Raw genomic sequence first — 26,418 nt, 5'->3', positions numbered from 1 at the left:
CTCATGTGTGTGGAACTTGGCTGTCAGTTTCTGCGAGCGGCTCTGCGCTGTCGTGTGTCGTGAAGGCCGCCTTGGAGAATGCTTACCCGAAGATCAGAGGCTGAATGCCCGTGACCGCTGAAGTGTTCCCCAACAGGAAGAGAACAGTCTTGCCTGGTGATTGTCGGGAGCAGTATTCATTCATCCATTGTCACAGCGTCTGCATGGTTTCCCCAATGTACCATGCCTCGGGACATCCTTTCCTGCAGCGTATCAGGTAGACAACGTTGGCCGAGTTGCAAGAGTAGGTACCGCGTACCTGGTAGATGGTGTTCTCACGTGAGATGATGGCATCCATGTCGATGATCCGGCATGTCTTGCAGAGGTTGCTGTGGCAGGGTTGTGTGGTGTCGTGGTCACTGTTCTCCTGAAGGCTGGGTAGTTTGCTGCGGGCAATGGTCTGTTTGAGGTTGTGCGGTTGTTTGAAGGCAAGAAGTGGGGGTGTGGGGATGGCCTTGGCGAGATGTTCGTCTTCATCAATAACATGTTGAAGGCTCAGTGAGGAAGCAGTGCTAACCACTGTGCCATTACATACATATGCAGGACAGTATGTTATTGCCACTGCGCATAAGGTATCGGCGAAATGTTCCTAGTCATGTTGTTACAGAGAAGCAGAGAAAACCAGAGGGGTTTTCACCCAGCTACTCTCTGCTACAGATTATCACTGGCAACACCCTAGCAATAGGTTATTTTTCAAACTGATGTGAGTGACAAGGTCCTGCGTGAGAGAGAGAAGAACCAATCTTCACGCTGGGGATAGGTTTTCATCCTACTAATTGCTTCAAGTGGGTTCGTGTGTAAAGTGGCTCTGTGAGGCTCCAGTTCAGTCACTGGTCTGTATTATGTTACCTGATTTCAGTATTGTAGGGATTACTGTAATTGCTCCAACCAGGGAGGAGTGTAACACACACGCCTCATTTTGCAAAAGAGGACTTGAGCTGGTCCATGGAGCAGACCCCCTTGTGCTGCACAGAGGGTGGTCTGTGCCAAATTCTGAATGGGACTCCCTCATCTGAGCTGAAATAGGATCCTGGCAAGTGGAAACCTTGTCCAAAGACCATTGTCTGTACTGTACTTGACTGGGAAGCATCAAATCTAATGAAGGAAATGAAGACTCAAATTTATGTGATGCCTTTCAGAACACCAGGAGAGGTAGTGTTATGCCACAGTGACATTGTCACTGAACTAGTAATTCAGAGTAAGATCTGGGGACTCGGGTTCAAATCCTACAACAGCAAATGGTGAAGAATATTTGGGATCAGAAGACTAATTATCATGAAACCATTGTCAATTGTCGGGTAAAACCCATCTGGTTCACTAATGCCCTTTAGGGAAGGAAATCTGCCGTCCTTACCTGGTCTGGCTAAGGTGTGACTTCAGATCTACAGCAATGTGGTGGACTCTCAAATGTCCTCTGAAATAGAGGGCACTGAGGGCAATAAACGCTGGCCTAGCCAGCGATGCTCATATCTCACAAATTAATTTTTTTAAATCCCATTGCCCTTGACAGCCAATGAAGTGTAGTCATTGTTGAAATATCGTAAGTGTGAAGTTGAATTGGGGGATAAAGATTGGCCAGGAGATCACGGCGGATTCTTTAAGTCACTTCACAACACACTCTCTGAGTCAAAAGATAGCACCGTAACCTGTTACTACTGACCAGCAGCCTTAGATCTGACTTCTGGGTTCGATTCCCGGCTCGGGTCACTGTCTGTGTGGAGTTTGCACATTCTCCTCGTGTCTGTGTGGGTTACCTCCGGGTGCTCCAGTTTCCTCCCACAGTCCAAAGATGTGCGGGTTAGGTTGATTGGCCATGCTAAAATTGCCCCTTCGTGTCCTGAGATGCGTGGGTTAGAGGGATTAACGGGTAAATATGTAGGGATATGGGGGTAGGGCCTGGGTGGGATTGTGGTCGGTGCAGACTCGATGGGCCGAATGGCCTCTTTCTGCACTGTTGGGTTTCTATGATTTTCTATGATTCTACACTCAAGTGCAGGGTTTGTAGCCATAATCTTCTGACTCAAAAGTAAGAGCATTACCAACTGAGCCACAGATAGCATCACATCTCAGGGTCCCATAGCATTCCCTAGGAATTCCAATCCTCCTCACTTGCATGATGTTGGCTGAGTGACAACAACAAACGGGAATAGCGAATGATAAAAATAACTGCAAAGCCCGTAGCGCAGCGAGCAAAACCAATTAATGCAAAAAGGAAAATGAAACATTGTTAATATTAATTCATAAGATTCTTTAAGAAGGTACTTGGGCAGGTCACATTCCAAAGCTTATTTCACACTAGTAACTTGCACACTTGTCAGACATCAGGTTCTTCATAAGTTCATAAGATATAGGAGCAGAATTAGGCCATTCGGCCCATCGAGTCTGCTCCGCCATTCGATCATGGCTGATATGCTCCTCATCCCTATTTTCCTGTCTTCTCCCCATAACCCTTCAACCCATTACCAATTAAAAATCTGTCTAACTCCTCCTTAAATTTACTCACTGTCCCAGCATCCACCGCACTTTGGGGTAGCAAATTCCACAGATTCACAACCCTTTGAGAGAAATAGTTTATAATTCTTCAGTGTGGGATCTAACTTTATTAAATATATTATTGACATAAAGTTCTGCATGTCTCTGCTGCAGCCTCATTTTGTCCCATTCCAAACATTATGCACAGTAAATGACCTTCTGTACCTGATTCTATGCCCAGCATTGCCAAAAATGAGAATCTTTGCCTTCAAGACCATGCATTTGATCACTTGCATTCCAAAGCTTCCAAAATGCTTTTTGCAAAATGTACTTTTCATAAACAAAGTTCATTCCTGTCAGAATTCTTGGCGGTATTAACAGGAAGTGTATATAGAGTCATAGAGTCATAGAGCTTTACAGCATGGAAACAGGCCCTTCGGCCCAACTTGTCCATGCCGCCCTTTTTTTTAAACCCCTAAGCTAATCCGAATTGCCCGCATTTGGCCCATATCCCTCTATACCCATCGTACCTATGTAACTATCTAAATGCTTTTTAAAAGACAAAATTGTACCTGCCTCTACTATACCTCGGGCAGCTTGTTCCAGACACTCACCACCCTCTGTGTGAAAAAATTGCCCCTCTGGACACTTTAGTATCTCCCCCCTCTCACCTTAAACCTATGCCCTCTAGTTTTAGACTCCCCTACCTTTGGGAAAATATATTGACTCTCTAGCTGATCTGTGCCCCTCATTATTTTATAGACCTCTATAAGATCACCCCTCAGCCTCCTACGCTCCAGAGAAAAAAGTCACAGTCTATCCAGCCTCTCCTTATAACTCAATCCATCAAGACCCGGTAGCATCCTAGTAAATCTTTTCTGCACTCTTTCTAGTTTAATAATATCCTTTCTATAATAGGGTGACCAGAACTGCACACAGTATTCCAGGTGTGGCCTTACTAATGTCTTGCACAACTTCAACAAGACGTCCCAACTCCTGTATTCAATGTTCTGACCAATGAAACCAAGCATGCCAAATGCCTTCTTCACCACTCTGTCCACCTGTGACTCCATTTTCAAGGAGCTATGAACCTGTACCCCGAGATCTCTTTGTTCTGTAACTCTCCTCAATGCCCTATGATTAACTGAGTAAATCCTGCCCTGGTTCAATCTACCAAAATGCATCACCTCGCAGTTGTCTAAATTAAACTCCATCTGCCGATCGTCAGCCCACTGGCCCAATTGATCAAGATCCCGTTGCAATTGGAGATAACTTTCTTCACTTTCCACTATGCCACCAATCTTGGTGTCATCTGCAAACTTACTAACCATGCCTCCTATATTCTCATCCAAATCATTAATATAAATGACAAATAACAGTGGGCCCAGCACTGATCCCTGAGGCACACCGCTGGTCACAGGCGTCCAGTTTGAAAAACAACTCTCTGCAACCACCCTCTGGCTTCTGTCAAGAAGCCAATTTTGTATCCATTTAGATACCTCACCCTAGATCCCGTGAGATTCAACATTATGCAACAACCTACCATGCGGTACCTTGTCAAAGGCCTTGCTAAAGTCCATGTAGACAACATCAACTTCACTGCCCTCATCTACCTTCTTGGTTACCCCTTCAAAAAACTCAATCAAATTTGTGAGACATGATTTTCCACTCCCAAAGCCATGCTGACTGTTACTAATCAGTCCTTCCATTTCTAAATGCCTGTAGATCCTGTCTCTCAAAATACCTTCCAACAATTTACCTACCACAGATGTGAGGCTCACTGGCCTGTAGTTCCCAGGCTTTTCCCTGCAGCCCTTTTTAAACAAAGGCACAGCATTTGCCACTCTCCAATCATCAGGCACCTCTCCCGTGACCATCAATGATTCAAATATCTTGGCTAGGGGACCCGCAATTTCCTCCCTAGCCTCCCACAGTATCCCTGGGATACACTTCATCAGGTCCCGGGGATTTATCTACCTTGATGCGCTTTAAGACTTCCAGCACCTTACTTATCGGAATAAGTAACCCTTCACTGTGCCAGTTTTCTCCCCCACCTCTCCGAAATGAGTGGCGTGACAAAATTAGGATTCTCCTGTGTTGGTAACACAGAAGTTTCCAGGGTAACAGAAAGTGTTAATTCATTCAATAAAACTTCTCTCATTTTACCAAGGTACAAAAATGTTTACTGCTCCTGTGCTATCATTCTTTATTTGACTAGGCTACTTGTGGATGAGGTTTTTCAAGGAGATGTCAAGGCTTCCACACACAGTTATCTTCAGTTAAATACAATTCCCAGACAGGTATTGGCATTTTTATAATTTGGTCCCTCTGTTCTCTGCAATATACTCTGCCTCAAGGGCATATTTTCCCATTTCTGCTGTTTTGTATTTGTGCTTTACCACATGCATTAGCTAGAAAGTCAACCAGACAAAGTACATCAGACCGCTGTGAATGTCAATTCTCACATTCATGTTGTAGAGATTTTAAAATACTGATCCAAACAGACAAGAAGATCCCAGATCCATTGCTTAGTCTGAAATCAGGCAATAACTGAGTGTTTCAAAAGGTCAAAGAACTCTTGGACTAAGGAGAGGAAAACTCAGCAACAATTTACATTTCATAGCACCTTTAATGTAGAAACTCATCCGAAGATTCTTCGCATAAATGGAATAAGGAACAATGGACACACCTGAGCAAGGAATTGGTTACCAATGTTGAAGAGTAGTCTCTCTAAGTTATCATATGCAGCTAGGAAATGTATGGCGAGTAACTCATCACCTGACTACCCAAAGCCTGTCCACCATCTTTATGGTACAAGTCAGGAGCATAATGGAAAAAACTTCATTTGCCTTGGTGAGGGTAGCTCCAACAACACTCAAAAATCTTGACATTATCCAGGGCAAAGCAGCCCACTTGATTGTCACCCAATCCACAAACATCCACTTCCTCCATGATCGAACAGTGGCAGCAGTGTGTACCATCTACAAGATGCACTGCAGCAACTCAAAGTTCCTTAGGCAGCACCTTCCAAACCCACGACTGCTACCGTCTAGAAGGACAAGGGCAACAGACACACGTGAACGCCACCACCTGGAGGTTCCCCTCCAAGTCACTCACCATCCTGACTTGGAAATATTTTGTCATCCCTTTACTGGATCAAAATCCTGGAACTCCCTCTCTAACAGCTGTGTGTGTGTGTGAGTGAGTGTGTGTGAGTGTGTGTGTGTGTGTGTGTGAGCGTGTGAGTGAGTGTGTGTGTGTGTGTGTGTGTGTGTGTGTGTAGGGATGGGCATTAAATGCTGATCTAAGGCAGCAACGCCCACATCCTGTAAATGAATGAAAAAACACCTAATCCACCCTGAGAAGGTCAGTGGACGGGAAACCACAGAGAGCACGTCCAACATTTTCAAATTGTTGTGGGAGCGGACTTGGTAATGGGTGAAAGTTTTGAAAGTATTCATTGCACATGCAGAATACCAATGTTGTAGGGGTGTAAGTATACGGCACGGTAGCACAGTGGTTAGCACTGCTGCTTCACAGCTCCAGGGTCCCGGGTTCGATTCCCAGCTCGGGTCACTGTCTGTGTGGAGTTTGCACATTCTCCTCGTGTCTGCGTGGGTGTGCTCCGGTTTCCTCCCACAGTCCAAAGATGTGCGGGTTAGGTTGATTGGCCAGGTTAAAAAAAAAATTGCCCCTTAGAGTCCTGGGATGCGTAGGTTAGAGGGATTAGCGGGTAAAATATGTGGGGGTAGGGCCTGGGTGGGATTGTGGTCGGTGCAGACTCGATGGGCCAAATGGCCTCCTTCCACACTGTAGGGATTCTATGAATTCTATGAATATACCTCAACAGAATTCTAGGCAGTTAGGATGGATAAGGGAAATTGAGAAGTCACCAATGAGCCTTACCTAAAAGAAAAAAAAGGTTTAAATTATATTAGCGATTGAATCCATTATTTTAGCACAAATTTACCCATGGTGCCATGCCAGTGAATGATGGTGTCAGATGGGCAATGAGTAAAGTATGAAAAGTATAATTTTTTTCCATTTTCAAAAGCAGCCAGCATAATCAAGGACCCCATGTATCCCGGGCATACTCTCTTCCACCTTCTTCCTTTGCGGGGAAAAAGGACACAAAAGTCTGAGATCACATAGCAATCGACTCAAGAACAGCTTCTTCCCTGCTGCCGTCAGACTTTTGAATGGACTTACCTTGCATTAAGTTGATCTTTCTCTGCACCCTAGCTATGACTTTAACATTACATTCGGCACTCTTTCCTTTCCTCCCTAAGTACAATATGCTTTGTCCACATAGCGCGCAAGAAACAATACTTTTCACTGTATGTTAATACATGTGACAAAAATAAATCAAATCAAATGTTATCTCTATAGCAGACACAAATTATATCCCAGTAAAGAATGTCAATAAAGAGGTGAAAGGGAGGGAGGGACTTAAAACAATTTCAATTACCAGTGATAGGATATTGAGAAAACCATAAGAAATAAAGGCTGCTAGTTCTCCAGGTCCTGATGGACTTCACTGTGGAGTCTCAGAAGAGGTGGCTGTGGGGATAATAGATGCATTGTTCGTAACTTTCCAAAACTCCCCAGATTTCTAGAAAGGACCCATTAGATTCGAGGATAGTGAATGCAATTCCTCTCTTCAAGAAAGGAATGAGAAGAAAGCTGGAAGTTACAGACCAGTTAGCCTAACATCTGTCATGGGGAAAATGCTAGAATCTATTATTAATAAGGTTATGGCAGGGTACTTAGAAAAGCTTAATGCAATTGGGCAGAATCAACATGGTTTTGTGAAAGGGAAGCCATGTTTGACTAACTTATTACAGTTCTGTAGTTTTTCTATGTTTCTATTAATAGGATGGAGGGTTATAGGTAGGCCGAAAAGGTAGGGATATGATAGGCACAACTTGTGGGGCCGAAGGGCTTGTTTTGTGCTGTAGTTTTTCTATGTTTCTATGTTTCTCTGAGGAAGTAACAAGTATTGTAGATGGAGGGGAACCTGTAGATGTGGTTAGTTGGATTTCAAAAAGACATTTGAGGTGCCATATCAAAGGTTGCTATACAAAATAAGAGCACATTGTAAAGTGGGTAACATTTTAGCCCGGATAGAAGGTTAGCTCATAAGAAGCATGGAGTAGAGAGATCAATGGGTTAATCACACCCAGGCTCTGTCCCCATAACCCCCATTAATCCCCTGACACCAAGGGGTAATTTATCATGGCCAATCCACCTAAGCTGCACACCTTTGAAGTATGGGAGGAAACCAGAGCACCCGGAGGAAACCCATGCAGAGAACATGCAAACTCCACACAGACAGTGACCCAAGGCTGGAATCAAACCCCGGGTCCCTGGCGCTGTGAGGCAGCAGTGCTAACCACTGTGTCACCATGAGTAAATTGAGGACCTGTTGGCCACCCATTCATAACACAGTTCAACATGCTGATAATCAGATTGAGAATCCTCCCCCCACTATTCCCCAAAGGGAAAAACAGAGCGAGTGTGGAGAAAAAAAGACGGCACAGCCCATAGCCATAAAGTCCTGGAGTGGGATGTGAACCCAGAGCTTCTAACTCAGAGGCTGAGATGATATCTACTGCACCACATGTCCAGTTAAGTTCCTGCTAAGCTGGTTGACCTCAGTTGTAGCTACAATTTGTCTAAATGTCTGGACCGGTGAAAATTAACCATGGTCCTTGCTCCAGATTGCTATTTAATGAGCCTGCCGCAAAGTGTGTTTGTCAACACGTTGGATGAGGGCAGGATGGGCTGAGCTGTGAGCTCCAATTTGGCGAAACAACCTGCCTAATTCTTTCTGGCTGAAAGTGAGCTACCAAAAGGCTGCAGGCATCTCGGGAACGAGTGTGCATCAGTCGCTTTAATTGAGGAAGGGAGAAAACTGGAGGGGGAGAAAACATGAATCGTGGATTGTGTTCACATCTCTAATCATTACAATTAATGAATCTTTTACACCGTTATTGATCCATGTCCTAGTTATGGAAGTCAGTCAGACAGAACCGCTTGCAAATGTTTATTCAGCTTAACGTTCTCACTGAATGCAACTTCCAGGCTCAATGTTAGGAACTGGTGCAACTAATGAGAACTTTGCAAATTGCCTGATGTGACTGATCTACTTTTGCTCTGTACCTAATTGTACCAGAGGGGCCTGGCATTGTTTAATATCAGAAGATGAATGTGAGAAAGAAAATGGTGCTCTGCACCAGTAAATGCTTTGATGTTTCAGTCCTCCAGCACCCTTCCCACTGATGGCTCAGTTATATTAGCATCACTGTGAGTTGGGCTAAGCAATAGAGACCTAGAATATAATGGATTTAATTTCCCAACTGTGCTACTGCTCAGGTATGTGTTGACATTTTTGGTTTATTTGTTTGTGGGTTGTGGGCGTTGCTGGCGAGCATTTATTAATCATCCCTAGTTGCCCTTGAACTGAGTGGCTTGCTGGGCCTTTTCAGGGGCCACACAACCTTGCCACAGCAACCCCTGCAAGACGTGCCGGCTCATCGACACGGATGCCATCATCTCACGTGAGAACACCATCCGCCAGGTACACGGTACATACACTTGCAACTCGGCCAACGTTGTCTACCTGATACGCTGCAGGAAAGGATGTCCCGAGACATGGTACATTGGGGAGACCATGCAGACGCTACGACAACGGATGAATGAACACCGGTCGACAATCACCAGGCAAGACTGTTCTCTTCCTGTTGGGGAACACTTCAGCAGTCATGGGCATTCAGCCTCTGATCTTTGGGTAAGCGTTCTCCAAGGCGGCCTTCACGACACACAACAGCGCAGAGTCGCTGAGCAGAAACTGATAGCCAAGTTCCGCACACATGAGGACGGCCTCAACCGGGATCTTGGATTCATGTCACACTATCTGTAACCCCCACAACTTGCCTGGACTAGCAAAATCTCACTAGCTGTCCTGGCTGGAGACAATACACATCTCATTAACCTGTGCATAATGCTCTCTCCACTCACATTGTCTATACCTTTAAGACTTGATTAGCTGTATTAGCATTGATTAGCTTGATTAGCATTCCAATCATTATTCTGTAAATTGAGCTTGTGTCTCTGTATGCCCTGTTTGTGAGCACATCTCCCACTCCACCTGACGAAGGGGCAGCGCTCCGAAAGCTAGTGCATTTGCTACCAAATAAACCTGTTGGATTTTAACCTGGTGTTGTTAGACTTCTTACTGTGTTTACCCCAGTCCAATGCCAGCATCTCCACATCATAGCATTTATTGACCCTGAGAAGGTGGTAGTGAGCTGTATTCTTGAACTGCTTCAGTCCATGTTGGTTCACTAATGTCCTTTTAGGGAAGAAAATCTGCTGTTCTTACCTGGTCTGGCCTACATATGACTCCAGAGCCACAGGAATGTGGTTGACTCTTAACTGCCCCTGCAAGCCACTCAGTTCAAGGGCAACTAGGGATGGGCAATAAATGCTGGCCAGCCAGCGGCGCCCATGTTCCACGAACTAATTAAAAAAAAAATATGGTGCAGGAAAAGCCACAGCTCTGTTAGGGAGGGAGTTCGAGAACTTTGATCCAATGCCAGTGAAGGAACAGCCAAGATGGTGTCTGGCTCAGAAGGAAACCTGCAAGTGGTGGTGTTCCCTATGTGTCTGCTGCTCTTGTCCTTCTAGGTGTTAGAGGTTGTGGGTTTGGAAGTTGCTATCAACATTACAGGCTAATATCTGTATTCTGCCAACATTTTAGTGGGTGCTGCTCGCTAAACCAGGCTTGACCTGCTTAAATGGTAAACTTGATAATAACTTAGAATGGAAGTAATATAAAGATGAGTCTTGAAGATTTGAAGTGATGCGGCTTTGGCTATTTGGCAGCTTGTTTCATTGTGGGATTGTCATCGGGAAGGAAGATTGTGAATCATTGTCGTGGAAACAAATGATCTTCTTGGTTTCTGTGGATGGCCATCCCATGTTTTGTCATTGCCAGCGGGCACCAGCTTTCTGTCAATTCCCACCAGTCCATTCCATATTTTATAGAACACTGTCAATCTATTTTTCTCTCTCCTTTTGTCATAGGATGTGACACTGGTGTATTTCCCAAACTAATTCATGCAGAACCGTGTAGGAAGTCTTTGGAACGCTTCAACCTCTCGCTATACATGGATCCCATATACAACTTGCGTACAAATGTTTGGTGTGGCCCTGAACCAAATGTTGCTGGAAAGTTGGCTAAGTAAGAGAGACACTAAAGACTGATGGGAAATGTGGTTAAGTCACAGAGACACTTCAAGACATCACATGGGCAGTTCTGCCAGAGGATACTAGACAGCGGGAGGTCTCTGGACTTCAAAAGGTCAGTGTTATCAGTTTGAGATACCAGAGATGTAAGAAGAACAAACTGTTGTAAATAATTGCTCATTACATGGGAAGGAGTAGAAAACGACTGGAAAAACGGCTGTGTGGTGTGAAAGTTGGCCTGTGTTGAGATAGCTGATCTTAGCCAAGGTTGGTGCTAGACCCGTTCCAATTGGCTTCAGTGCCTGCGAGCTGGGAAATCGAAAACAATCAACCACACTTCCTGATTCTAATCATTATTCAGCAATTCCTTTTAGACCATGCATAGCTCCCAAGTGTGGTGTATATTATAGGCTCAATACATGAGGATGATGAAGATATCTGGTATTCATGGATCTGTAGTCAAGCTAGGGTCAGTGCCTTCAGGAGAAGACAGAGGCACATGAGCCTGTCGTAATTACGCTGCACGTCAGAATCAGACTCTCCTGGTTTGCGAGCCATTTTTGCTTGCAATGTGCAGGCCACCTGGGATTTATGAGTTTGATCGCAGCTTGAAATGAATGATCACCAAACTGCTGGCAAAAGGAAAGAGCCATGACTGACAAACTTTTACAGTTTCTTCAGGAAGCATCCAGATGCAACAATTGATCATGCAATCATTGGACTACTTATGCATAACATCACAGGTAAATCATACTTGACTGTATTGATGTTCTCTCTCCATATCAGAGACACTGTGTTTTTAAAATAGAGCTTGCTGTTGCTCGACTTGCTTTGAATGGAACACTCTCTGAATCACACAGCACTGAAGGGTGCCATTCGGCCCACTGCACTCTCCGCAAGAACAATCTAGCTGGTCCCTCTTCCCTGCCTTTTTCCCAGAGCCCCACAATTTTCTCTCTTCAGCTGCTTATCCAATTCTCTTCCGAAAGCCACAAGTGAATCTCCTCCTCCACCATCTCAGGCATTGCCTTCTCATTGTGTAAAAATGTTGTTCCTCATGACTCGGTTGATTCATTTGTTAGTCACCTGGATCTCGACCCTTCCATCAATGGGACCATATATTCTGTCATGACCCCTATCGATTTTGAACACCTCCATCACATTTTCTCTCAGCCTTCTCTTCTAGAAGGCGTACTACCCCATCTTGTCTTGTGTATTCAAGCAAATGACACACTTCATCCCACAAATCATTCTTGTAATTTTATGTCTCTACAGTTTTGACAAGCTTCCTTAAACTGCGGTGCCACAAATTGGAAACAATAGGCCAGCTGGCGCCAAAAGAATGTTCTATAAAGGTTCAATATTGCTTTTGTACTATATGCCTCCATTAATAAAGCCCAGCATCCCATTTAACCACTTTCTCAACTTGCCCTACCACTTTCAATGATTTCTGTGCACATACACTGCTCCTGCACCATCTTCACAATTGTTTTATTTAGTTTATATTGCCTCCCCTCATTCTTCCGACCAAAATAAATCAATTCACACATCTCTACATTTAATCTTTTATGAATTCATTTGTGGGGTGTGGGTGTCACTGGCTAGACAGCATTTATTGCTCTTGAGCTGAACGGCTTGCAAGGCAATTCAGAGGGCATTTATGAGTCAACCACGTAGGCCTGGAATTATATGTAGGCCAGACCAGGTAAGGTTAGCCAATTTTCCCATCATTAGTGAGGCAGATGGGTTTTTACAATAGTGGTTTCATGGTCATTACTAGACTCTTAAAACCAGATTTTGTATTGAATTCAAATTCCACTGTCTGCCAAGATGGGATTCGAACCCAGGTCCCTAGAGCTTTACTCTGGGTCTCTGGGTTACTAGTCCAGTGACACAATGGGCGGTGGCACAGTGGTTAGCACTGCTACCTCACAACACCAAGGACCCAGGTTCAATTCCTGGCTTGTGTCACTCTCTGTGTAGAGTTTGCACATTCTCCCCATGTCTGCGTGGGTTTCCTCTGGGTGCTCTGGTTTCCTCCCACAATCCAAAGATGTGCGGGTTAGGTTGATTGGCCATGCTGAATTGCTCCTTAGTGTCAGGGGGACTAGAAAGGGTAAATGCATGGGGTTCAGGGGATAGGGCCTGGTGGGAATGTGGTCGATACAGACCTGATGGGCCAAATTACCTCCTTCTGCTCTGTAGGGATTCTATGATTCTATGACAATACCAGGACGTCACTGCCTCCCCTATCACGCATCTGCCCATCCCACCAACTGTCCATTTCCCCCTGAAGTTTATTATCATTCTCCTCACAGTTCACAACACTTCCAAGTTTTGTGCTATCTGCAAATTTTGAAGTTGTGCCCAGTGCAACCAAATGTACTGGGGCATCGAGTATAAAAGTTGGCAAATTATGTTACCGTTGCATAAAACGTTGATTAGACTACATTTGGAATACTGTGTCCGCTTCTGGTCACCACACTACCAGAAGGACGTGGAGGCTTTGGAGAGAGTGCAGAAAAGGTTCACCAGGATGTTGCCTGGTATGGAGGATATTAACTTTGAGGAGAGATTGAATAAACTGGGATTGTTCTCCGTGGAAAGACGGAAGGCTGAGGGGCGACCTGATAGAAGTTTATAAAATTATGAGAGGTATGGATAGGGTGAACAGTTGGAAGCTTTTCCCCAGGGCAGAAATGACAATTACAAGGGGGCACAAGTTCAAGATAAGGGGGGAAAGATTCAGTGGAGATGTACCGGTAAGTGTTTTACATAGTGGGTGGTGGGGGCCTGGAATGCACTGCCAAGTGAGGTGGTTGAGGCAGTTACATTAGCCACATTTAAGACTTATCTTGATAGGCATATCAACAAACGGGAAATAGAGGGATATTAGCGGTTGTTTAGATAGGTAAATATGCTCGGCGCAGACTTGGAAGGCCGAAGGTCCAGTTCCTGTGCTGCACTGTTCTTTGTTCTTTGTACTCTCAATTTTCTGTCACTTCACCAACATTGTCTTTGTTCTCAAGAGAGAAAATGCTGGAAAATCTCAGCAGGTCTGGCAGCATCTGTAAGGAGAGAAAAGAGCTGACGTTTCGAGTCCTGTTCTGTCACTTTCCCTTTAGTTCAATTTTCCTGGCATATGTATTTTGTGCTACTTTATCAACCACCTTTTGGAAATGCATGTACACCACATTATCCGAACCAACCGTCAAAAAAAAATGACCAGGTTAGTTAAACACAATTTGCCTTCGACAAATCTGTGGCTGGCTTTCCTTAATGAATCTGCATTTTTCCAAGTCACTGTTAATTTTGCCCAGATTATTAGTTTTAAAAGTTTTCCACCACCAAGAATAAACTGATTGACTTGTCGGCCAGAACTCTACCACCTCACCTGCCATGGAATCAGAGCGGGCGAGGGACCTCGGGCGGAGCCGTAAAATCCTGCCCATGGTTCCTGGATTCATCGTAACACCCATACAATGTAATATCTGCAGTTCTCCAGTCCTGTCGTATCATCCCTGTATAAAAGGGGAATTGGAAGATTATGTTCTGTGCCTCCAAGTCTCCCACACTTACTTCCTCAGCATGCTTGGATACATCTCATCTAGGTGCTGCAACTTAACAACTCTTAAGGGTGGACAATTGCCAGGGTCTGACTGAAAACTGGCATGTTGGCCGGTTTTCCCTCCAGATGTTATGGCAGTTTGTCAAAAATGAACTAGTGGGTGTGTTTCAGGCCGTCATGTTGAAGGGCAGGGCCTAACCACTAAGGGAGTCCCCCGATCAGAGGAAATAATAACCCCCACCCCACAATCAGAGCTGCCATCTCTCCCGACCAACCCCCTAAACAGTCACTGCCAGCATCCCCAGCTCCCACCTCTGCTTCTCCCCACCATCCCAAGTAAATGAGTCCCTCTCCAGGAGGCTCCCACTTGGGTCTGCCCCAGAAATTGCCCCCCCCCAGCACAGGTTGGCACTATCAGGTTGGCATGGTGCCAACCTGTGCCGGGAAGCAGTGCCAGAGCACGACCTGGCCACGTCCCTTTTCCCCCAGTGGCTGTACTCAACTTTACGCCCCCAGGGTGAACCGCATGACAGATTCACATCTGGGTGAACCTGTTGTAAAGCTCGCCAACGTGACGTCACGTCGGTGAGTTATGAAAATAGGCCTAGAGGGGAATATACAGTGAGTGGGTTCTTTAATTACATTTATTAAATTTATTAAAATCAGGTTCATGTCCGTCGTGGGTAGGAACCTGATTACCTCGCCGTTGCGGGGCGGCGAAAATCAGAGATTGCCATCTCGCTGGTGAGATTCGTGGCATCCGGATTTCACCGGCTTTTGACCCCCCACTGTGGACAGAGCACGTGGGCTCAATATCACCCCCTAAGTGCAATCAGACTTTCTAATCCCTCATCTTCTTCAATTCCTAGCTCTCAACTATGTTTATATTCATTCTAACTTTTCAGTATCTTCTTCCTTGGTAAAGACAAATGCAAAGTACCATTGAGTATCTCATTCAGGTCGCCTTGTGGCATGTGTAGATCTTTTATTTTGCCCCTGAGCAACCACAGCCCTCATCTTAGTGCCCTTTTCCTCTTTATATGCCTCTAGATTTAGATTTCTATCTATGTTAGCTGCCAGTCTCTACTCGTAGTCCATCTTTTCTCCCCTCATTCCTTTTTCGATTTCCCTTGGCAATTTTGGTAGTCAGCCGGGTTCTCATTCATTTTATCAACCTAACTTCTGTCATGTACCCTTCACTTCTCCCCTCAGAATATTTTGCAATGGTTCAAGTGACACCCTTCACCCTGGCACCATCTGACTACCACCCCCTCCTCAACTCAGCTACCTCACTGACAGGACAACTCCCTGATCCGACAACCCCCGACCCACCCACACTCAACTGCCACTCTACCCTCACACCTGTTCAACTGCCACCCTGCCACACCTGTTCAACTGCCCTCATCAATTTACTTGCTCCCCTGTGTCTCACCGATCTATCACCCTACCACCTCACATACCTACCTGCCACTCTACTCCCTCAGCTACCGAACTGCCATTCTACCCCCTCCCCATGCACCTACCATGCTACCCCTCTCACTCACCTATCCATCACACCTACCCCTCACTCATGCATCTGCCACTCTACCCATCCCCTGGAACACAGGCCCAAACAATCCTAGGGAGATAAGGAGGTAACATTTTGTCTGATGTGGGTTGGTCGAGATGAGACGGGATAGAAATGTTCAAAACCAGGGAGGGGCCTGGACAGACTCAATGGCCACCCTTACCCAATGAACCTTCTACCCTAAACCCTCGCCCATACACCTACCACTCTCCCCGCTCCTCACCCACATACCTGCCCCCTACCCCTTCACCCATGCATCTGCCACTCTACTCACTCTCCACTGACTTACCACCTTAACCCCTCAACAACACCTCACCACCCAAGTGTTGCCCCTACCCCCTCACCTGCTTACTTGCTGCCCCATCCCCTCGCCCACATACCTGTAACACTATTCCCCTCACCCACTTAATTACCACCATTTACCAGGATGCTGCCTGGTTTGGAGGGTAGGTCTTATGAGGAAAGGTTGAGGGAGCTAGGGCTGTTCTCTCTGGAGCGGAGGAGGCTGAGGGGAGACTTAATAGAGGTTTATAAAATGATGAAGGGGATAGATAGAGTGAACATTCAAAGACTATTTCCTCGGGTGGATGGAGCTATTTCAAGGGGGCATAACTATAGGGTTCATGGTGGGAGATATAGGAAGGATATCAGAGGTAGGTTCTTTACGCAGAGAGTGGTTGGGGTGTGGAATGGACTGCCTGCAGTGATAGTGGAGTCAGACACTTTAGGAACATTTAAGCGGTTATTGGATAGGCACATGGAGCACACCAGGATGATAGGGAGTGGGATAGCTTGATCTTGGTTTCAGATAAAGCTCGGCACAACATCGTGGGCCGAAGGGCCTGTTCTGTTTGCGGACGACACAAAACTGGCAGGACTTGCAGACAGTGAGGAACATAGTCAGAGGCTACAGAAGGATATAGATAGGCTGGAAATTTGGGCAAGGAAATGGCAGATGGAGTTCAATCCTGATAAATGCGAAGTGATGCATTTTGGTGGGAATAATGTAGGGAGGAGCTACACGATAAATGGAAGAACCATAAAGGGTGTAGAGACGCAGAGGGACCTGGGTGTGCAAGTCCACAGATCTTTGAAGGTGACGTCACAGGTGGAGAAGGTGGTGAAGAAGGCATATGGCATGCTTGCCTTTATAGGACGGGGCATAGAGTATAAAAGTTGGGGTCTGATGTTGCAGATGTATAGAACGTTGGTTCGGCCGCATTTGGAATACTGCGTCCAGTTCTGGTCGCCACACTACCAGAAGGACGTGGAGGCTTTGGAGAGAGTACAGAGGAGGTTTACCAGGATGTTGCCTGGTATGGAGGGGCTTGGTTATGAGGAGAGATTGGGGAAACTGGGGTTGTTCTCCTTGGAAAGACGGAGGATGAGGGGAGACTTAATAGAGGTGTATAAAATTATGAAAGGCATGGATAGGGTGAACGGTGGTGACGTTCGGTGGTGACGTTCACGAGGGGTCATAGGTTCAAGGTGAAGGGGGGGAGGTTTAACACAGATATCAGAAGGACATATTTTACACAGAGGGTCGTGGGGGCCTGGAATGTGTTGCCGGGCAAGGTGATGGAGGCGGACACACTGGGAACGTTTAAGACTTATCTAGACAGCTATATGAACGGAGTGGGAATGGAGGGATACAAAAGAGTGGTCTAGTTTGGACCAGGGAGCGGCGCGGGCTAATTGTTCCTTGTTTCTCGTTTCAAGGCTTCATTCTATGATCATCTTGCTGGTGCCAGTACAGAGCGAGACTGCGGATAGTTGGGAACCTGTCTCGGGGGCAGGGAATTCATATGGTGTTCGTGGAAGTGGAAATGACTAGGGTTGGGAAGCATTTTCTGATCAGGGCCATTGTGATCTCCTGGACTCGTTTCGATCGCCTCAGGGGGTCGGAGAGGAATTTCCCAGATTTTTTTTTCCCCATATTGGCCCTGGGGTTTTTCACTCTGGGTTTTCGCCTCTCCCTGGAGATCACATGGTCTGGAATGGGGGGGTGGGGGTGAGTTAATAGGTTGTAATGAACAAAGCATCGTAGCTGTGAGGGACAGCTCGGTGGATAGGATATTGGTATGTAGATAGGCTGGAAAATTGGGCGGGGATCCTGGATTCAGGATTCAATCCTGGACCGGGGAGCGGCGCGGGCTTGGAGGGCCGAAGGGCCTGTTCCTGTGCTGTATTGTTCTTTGTTCTTTGTTCTGTGCTGTACTGTTCTATGTTCTATGTTCTATGTATCCACTCACCCGCTTAGCTTATACATGTACCTTCTCTCGATAGGTTCTCAAAGTGGTTTTGGGACATAGAATCATAAAATCCCTACAGTGCAGAAGGGGGTCATTCGGCCCATCGAGTCTGCACTGACCATGATCCCACCTCGGCCCTATTCCCGTAACCCCACATTTTTTCCCTGCTAATCCCCCTGGCACTAAGGGGCAATTTAGCACGGCCAATCAAGCTAACCTGCACAATTTAGGACTGTGGGAAGAAACCGGAGGAAACATGGGAGACACGGCGAGAACGTGAAAACTCCGCACAGACAGTGACCTGGGGCCAAGCTCTCTGCATCCCCTACATCCAAACTCTTTGCTTATCAGAATACAGCAGCTAACAGCAGGGAAAGGGAGCATGGCTTTGACAATAATTTTCTGCACGGATCCTTCTGGGGATTAGGGCAGTGCATGAGTTTGAGAGGATTCTGCATTGGAACCCAGGCCCAAACAATCCTAGGGAGATAAGGAGGTAACATTTTGTCTGATGTGGGTCTTATCAGCAAATCTAGGCCATTATCAGTTCAGATCTATTGTTCTGATAAAAGATTGCTGATGTTTCTGTCTCCTCGGAAGCTGCAAGAATTGTTGAGTATTTCTCGCAGTTTTCTGTATTTATTTCTATCTTTCCTGTGAACTCATTCCAATGTGTCACCCCTGATTCTGTATCTTTGCTTCTCTGTTGAATATTGGGTTAAGACCGGTGACCTTGACTGTCCACCAGATGTGGCGTCCGCAGAAAGTTGCATCCATGGTTACATTGCCAACAGCCACCAGTTAACAGAGGAGATATAATTGGCCAGTCGGTGGCATTTAAGTACTCGCTGCTAAATCTAAGTCATACGATTGGCATGTGTTCATTTGGAATCATGCTCGATTGGCACATTGCAGTTGAAGGAGAACATGTCACATCATCAGTTTAGGCTGGATTCTTAGTAATGAAAGACATTCAGTTCATGCTGAAAGATATTTCGATTCTACAATATCTCTAAGCCCCATAATGTTTGCTACATTCCTAGCATTAGAAACATAGAAACATAGAAAAACTACAGCACAAACAGGCCTTTCGGCCCACAAGTTGTGCCGAACACAACCCTACCTTCTAGACCTACCTATAACCCTCCATCCTATTAAGCTCCATGTACTCATCCAGGAGTCTCTTAAAAGACCCTATTGAGTTCGCCTCCACCACCACTGACGGCAGCCGATTCCACTCGCCCACCACCCTCTGTGTGAAAGTCTTACCCCTAACATCTCCCCTGTACCTACCCCCCAGCACCTTAAACCTGTGTCCTCTCGTAGCAGACATTTCCACCCTGGGAAAAAGCCTCTGAGAGTCCACCCGATCTATGCCTCTCAACATCTTATACACCTCAATTAGGTCTCCTCTCATCCTTCGTCTCTCCAAGGAGCTCCAGAGTTAACAGAGTTAATTTCAGGATACATGTATGTTGTAAAAGTTTTCGGTTTCTCAATGTGTGGAGGAATCTGACCTGTTTACTTTATCAGATGCAATACAATACACCAATAACGGGTGCAACTCTCTGGCCATGCCCCTCTGCAAACTGGAGAATGCCCCCTCCACCCTCCCCCCTGCCCTGGACTTCAATGGACTTTTACATGATCCGCCCCCTTCTCGCTAGAATTCCAGTGGTGGGTGGGATGGGAGAATTCTGGCCAACACCTTTGGATAAAGTTGCACATCAGAAGTAAGCTTTCAGATTTTGAGTATTCCTAGATTTTGGGAGAATTCTGGTCCCATTCTTTTCTATCTAATCACAGCCAGAGAATCACCTGCAATGACCTTCTCTCCCTCTGCTCCCCCAAGGATCTATCCTTGGCCGTTCTGCACTTTTTATCTACACAGTGCCCCTCCCAGCAACACCATTGAAAACATTTGGCAGCATCTGAGGAGCCCCAGTAAAACTATAGTCAATGGGAATCCGTGGAAAACTCTCCACTGGTTTGGAGTCAAACTTAGCACAAAGGAAGATTGTTGTGGCAGTTGGAGGTCAGTCATTTTAGTTCCAGGATATCACTGCAGGAGTTCCTCAGGGGAATGTTCCAGTTCCAACTATCTTCAGCTGCTTCATCAATGACCTTCCTCCCATCATGAGGACAGAAGTTGGGACATTGGCCGATGATTGAAACAGCCCATGTCCAAATGCAGCAAGAACGGGACAAGGCCGAGGCTTGGGCTGACAATTGGCAAGTAACACTTGTTCCACACAAGCGCCAGGCAATGGCCATCTTCATAAGAGAGAATCTAACCATCTCCCCTTGGCATTCAATGGCATTACCACTATTGAATCCTCTATTATCAACAACCTGGGGGTTAAAATTGACCAGAAACTGAATTGGTCTAGCCATATAAATACTATGGCTACAAGAGCAGGTCAGAGGCTGGGAATCTGCAGTGAGCAACTCACCACCTGTCTCCCAAAGCCTGTCCACCATCTACAAGGCACAAGTCAGGAGTGTAATAGGATACTCCCCACTTGCCTGGATGAATGCAGCTCCGTCAACACTCTAGAAGCGTCGCACCATCCAGGACAAAGCAGTGCCAATGCACGGTGGCAGCCATGTATCCCATCTACAAGTGGTACTGCAGAAACTCACCAAAGCTCCTTAGGCAGCACCTTCCAAACCCATGACTGCAACCATCTAGAAAGACAAGGGCAGGAGACACATGGGTACATCACCACCTGGAAGTTCCCCGCCAAGCTACTCTGACTTGGAAACATATCACTGCTCACTATCCCTAGGTCAAAATTCTGTAATTCCCTCCCCTCCCCTAACAACACTGTGGGTGTACCTACAGCTCAGGGACTGCTATGGGTCAAGAAGGTAGTTCACCACCACCTTCTCAGTGGCAACTAGGGATGGGCAATAAATGCTGGCCTAGCCAGTGATGTCCATATCCCATAGGTGAACTAAAATAAAACACAGATTCCGTTTCCACATGCATTTTGTGACAAGGTTTAGCTCATCACTATCACTCTCAATCATTCCCCCGACCCTGGACTGTCGGGCTGCTTATCCAACATCCAGCACTGGATGAGATGAAATTTTCTCCAGTTGAATATTGGGAATGCAGTTGAATATTGGGCCCAACGCAAACTCCATTCCCTAACCACTGACTACATCCCCCACTCTTCCAATTGTCTGAGGCTGAACTACACTATTCACAACCTTTGACCCCGAGATGAGCTTCTGACCCATATCCACATTGTCACAAAGACCACCTATTTCCACATCTGTTATACCACCTGACTCCACCAATGCCTGAGCCCACTTATTCCTGGAACCTTCATCGATGCCTTGGTTGCCTCTCGACTTGACAATTCAGTTCCTAGCTGGCCCCTCACATTCTGCACTGAGCTCACTGCTACCTGGGTGTCTTAACTCTCTCAAAGTTTCATTCACCCTTCACCTCTGTTCTTGCTGACCTTACATTGGCTCAAACAGGATCAGGAATAGGTTGTTTGGCCATTCAAACCTGCTCTGCCATTCAGTGATAAGAATTATAGGCCAGAATGTTCCCACCGTTCGTGCCGGTGGGATTTTCCCATCCTGCTGCAGTGAAAGGAAATTCGGCTGGGTGCAAAATTCTCTGACCTCGCTGCAGCGGGAGTGTGGTGTGAATGGTAAGATTGCACCCAAAGAGCTTTACAGCACAAAAAGAGCCCATCACGTCCGCATGGCTGAATTTACCCCAGCGCCCCCTCCCCATCTTATGCACACACATACACGCACATGCACACAATCAAAAATCTTATGGCCCAGCAACACCTCCATTTTAAAATCGTCACCTATATTTTTAAATCCCTCCATGGCCTTGCCCCTTTTTAATCTCTGTAATCTCCTCCAGCTGTAAAACATTCTGAGGTAACTGTGCTCCTCTAATTCTGGCCTCTTGAGCAGACCCAATGTTTTTTGTTCTACCACTGGTGGCCTTCAGCTGCCAGGGAGCCAAGCTCTGGAATTCACTCTGTAAGCCACTCTACCTCAATGTATCTCTTTTCGCCTTTAAGGTTATCTCGAAAACTGAAAGAGTTTGGTTGTGTGCCCTAATAGCTCCTTATCTGGACACATTTTGCTTTTTAATGCTCCGGTGAATCATGGCTGGATGTTTTAATATGATAAAGGTGATACACCAGTCCTTTCTTATATGGCACACCAAACCATGCATTATTATTGGATAAGTGAAAATGTTTATCTGATCTGTCTTCAGCCTTTTAAGTTGCTCTCTTCATCACAACCTTTCTGGTTTCTTTCAGTTTTATTGCGCTTATTATGGCCAATGTTCATAGAATTGTATCAAAGAATCAGACAGTGCAGAAGAGGCCCTTCAGCCCATCAAGTTTGCACCGACACTCAGGAAACACATGACCCCCTACCTAATCCCATTTACCAGCACTTGGCCCATAGCTCACTACCCTCTGGGTAAAAATGTTTTTCCTCACATCCCTCCTAAACCTCCTGCTTTGAACCTATGTCCCCTCTTGACTGACCCTTCTCTACTAAGGGTAACAGCTGTTATTTATCCACTCTTGTTTATGCACCTCGATCGGGTTGCCCCTCAGTCTTCCCTGCTCCAACGAAAACAACCCAAGCCTATCCAACTTCATAGAATCATAGAATCCCTACAGTGCAGAAGGAGGTCGGTCGGCCCATCGGGTCCACACCGGCGGCACCCCCACCCCTCCTCAACAACAGAGCACCCACCCAGGCCCTATTCCCGTAACCCACATATTTACCCCACTAATCTTGCCTAACCTACACATTGGGACACCAAGGCACAATTTAACATGACCAATCAATGTAACCTGCACATCTGTGGGAGGAAACTGGAGCACCCGGAGGAAACCCACGCAGACCCGGGGAGAATGTTCAAACTCCACACAAACAGTGACCCAAGGCTAGAGTTGAACCCGGGTCCCTGGCGCTGTGAGGCATCAGTGCGAACCACTGTGCCACCGTGCCACCCCTCACAAGTAAGGTAAATGTTCCATCCCAGGCAGTATCCTTGCTCTGAAATTTTTAGTTTCTTTTCAAGTTGTTGTTTCAGACAGCCAACATTGTCAAAGCCATATTGCTAACTTGTCCAGGTGCACTGATCTCCCCAGCCTGCCTACAGCCAGAAGCTATTAGCTGGTGACAGCCAACATTCCTGACAAGACTCATTTATGTAGTGGACTGCTTCCAGATGCCTTGAAGAGGCCAAGTTGATTGAGTGAGTCTCAATATCGCTGGAGCTATTTGTGGCATCTTTTCATCCGGCTGGACACAAAGCAACAATATAAATAGGATTCTGCAAGGGTTTCTCCTCCTCATCATTGCCACTGCGTGTGAAACTTTAGAACATGCTCGCTATCCACTTTGACTGGAACCCAACTTCAGAACCTTTGAGCTGCTGCATTGAATGAGGCAGAACTGAGATCTTCGAAGTGAAAAGCAGCTGTTAAGGACATCTCCAATCATTAGCATTAATGCAGCAGGGTTTGGCTTGATGAATCTTTTACAGCGTTATTGATCCCTGTTCCAAGTCGCAACGGCCAGTCAAACAAAAGCTGTTTGCAAATGTCTCTTCAGCTTTAAGTTGCAGCAGCAAATAAAAAACAAAACCCCTTGCAATCTCGTTTAATTATAGTTGCATTCAGCTTCAATCTGAGCAACAAGCATTACTAGCGAAGGCTTTTCACCGAGACTGAGTATTTGAAAAGTGGAAGTGAGGCAGAGGTGAAGAGCTTTGATGATTGTCCCAGGCAGCTCCCAGATTTAAAGGGATAGGATTAAACAAAAATGGCGATGAACTTGAAAATAATGGTTAGATGATGTCAAGCTTGTGTTTTATAAACTTGTGAATGCAACGAGCAGTTGATCTCACAATAGGGATGCAGAGAGGAGGAAGTACGTCGTGTGGATTAGTTGGAATTTAAGAGAAACTCAATGGAATCAGAACAATAGTGGCCACAGTAATAGTAATAAAGCAGAATGGAGCAAGAAAGTTTGTGTTGAAGGGACTAATTGGACGCTAGAGATGGGAGACGGACTAGATGACTTGTTTCTTTTACCTCATGTACTGCAACAAAAAGGAAATGGAGGTAGTCATATTGAGAACTGGAATACAGTTAATCTGGATAATAGGTACATAGGAATGACACCATTTGCAATTTCCCCTCCAAGTCACGCACCATCCTGATTTGGAAATCTATCGCTGTTCCTTCAATGTTGCTGGGTCCAAATCCTGGAATTCCCTCCCTCAGAGCACTGCAGGTGTACCTACACCACATGGAGTGCAATGGTTCTTGAAGGTGACTGGCCAACACCTTCTCAAGGGCAATTAGGGATGGATAAAAAATGCTGGCCCCGTCAGAGACCCACACATCCCGTGAAGGAATTAAAAAAAAACACAGATTTATCCCTATTGAAATCCATGCTTATCCAAACGTGGAGTCGCAACATTGCAGAACACAACACCTTTCCAGTTTTCTTCTGTCGATCTTTCTCAGATCAAATACACTGGGGGCGATCTTACCAAAAAAGTTCAAAGTGCTGAATGAGCAAGAAAAATACTCATTTTTTGGGCGACTTTAAAAAAAAGCAATCTTATGACATTTAGTCAAAGAGAAGTGCCAGACGCGATTCTCGCCAGTAGGAGGTGGGGCGGAGCCTAATCTCGCTGGAGAAGCTGGCTGCTGAGCTCTAGGGGCGCCATAGCGCAGGCACCCCGGAGGCAGGCGGGAGCACTGCCAGGCTGGCACAGCCCAATGGGCAGAGCGTGGCCCTGCACCCGACTACGCGAGCGGCTTCAATGAACTCCGTTCCCATCGGCGAGGCCATCAAGTCTAATCCCTGTTGGTGGGGACCATACGTGTTCCTTGCTGGTGAGGACCTCGGCCAGTGAGCAAGTAAGGACAAATGAGCCCAGACAATAGCATGCGGGACTCACTAATATGATGTCATAAGTATTTCACCGGCAAAACAGAACCAGCAAGATCATGAGAGGTGAAAAACCAAGATTTTTCACATCTTGCCCGATCTTACCACTCCCCACGCCAACCGACAGGTGGGACGAGCTGGTAAGATCACCCCCATAGAGTTAGATACAGAGAAAAGGTGCCCATGTTTTTCACCATGACCAAAATGTTAGCTCTGACTTAGTGACTTCCAAACTAAAACGGAACGATTTAATGGGCCAGAATATGCTGCCGAACTAAATGATAAGTTTTATGTGTACGCCGTGATTAAGTGTAAATTGTCCGATAGTTCGTGACAAGGAAGAGGTACTGCCAGTTGAGAATCATTACAAGTTGCTGAATGATTTGTGCGAAGGATTTAGCTTTGTTAAAATGGCAGCTCACCCTCAAAACTCTACAGTTTCAAAGATTTGCTGCATCCACATGTTAATGAGTAAATAATCTCACAGCAGCAAGTTAGGGCAAGTGTATAACAATGGGATATATATTCTTGCAATGCCATCCAACCTCTTAGCCCAGAACGGGAACTGAGACATCTCATTTCTTCAGCTTGTACACTGTAGGAGATTTTTCAAATTATAATTCTGACTTTATTTTCCCTTCCTCTCTCTCTCTCTTGGGGCCACACCTCTACAATGGCAGCCAATTAACTGTCCACTACTGGAGCAGGCATCTCTATTAAGGAAGGCCATCCGCCCCACCCTGGCTCATAAGACCTGACAGCCAGCAGTTCAACAGCCTCAGCAGTGTCACCAGGGGTGGTGGCCAAAGGTAGAGCTGCAGCTGAGGAGCAGGAAGATGCACTAATGACCCTGAGCCCTCATGACTAGGAAAGTGGGGTTTGAGGGTGGCCGGGCCAGTCAGGTCATAGTCATAGAGTCATAGAGGTTTACAGAATGGAAACAGGCCCTTCGGCCCAACTTGTCCATGCCGCCCTTATTTTTTTTTAAACCCCTAAGCTAATCCCAATTGCCTGCATTTGGCCCATATCTCTCTATACCCATCGTACCCATGTAACTATCTAAATGCTTTTTAAAAGATAAAATTTACCCGCCTCTGCTACTACCTCTGGCAGCTTGTTCCAGACACTCACCACCCTCTGTGTGAAAACATTGCCCCTCTGGACACTTTTGTATCTCTCCCCTCTCACCTTAAACCTATGCCCTCTAGTTTTAGACTCCCCTACCTTTGGGAAAAGATATTGACTATCTACCTTGTCTATGCCCCTCATTATTTCATAGACCTCTATAAGGTCACCCCTCA

Source organism: Mustelus asterias, chromosome 26 (genome assembly GCF_964213995.1).
Source record: "Mustelus asterias chromosome 26, sMusAst1.hap1.1, whole genome shotgun sequence".
Taxonomy (NCBI): Eukaryota; Metazoa; Chordata; class Chondrichthyes; order Carcharhiniformes; family Triakidae; genus Mustelus; species Mustelus asterias.
Note: the sequence above shows the minus strand (reverse complement) of the source record.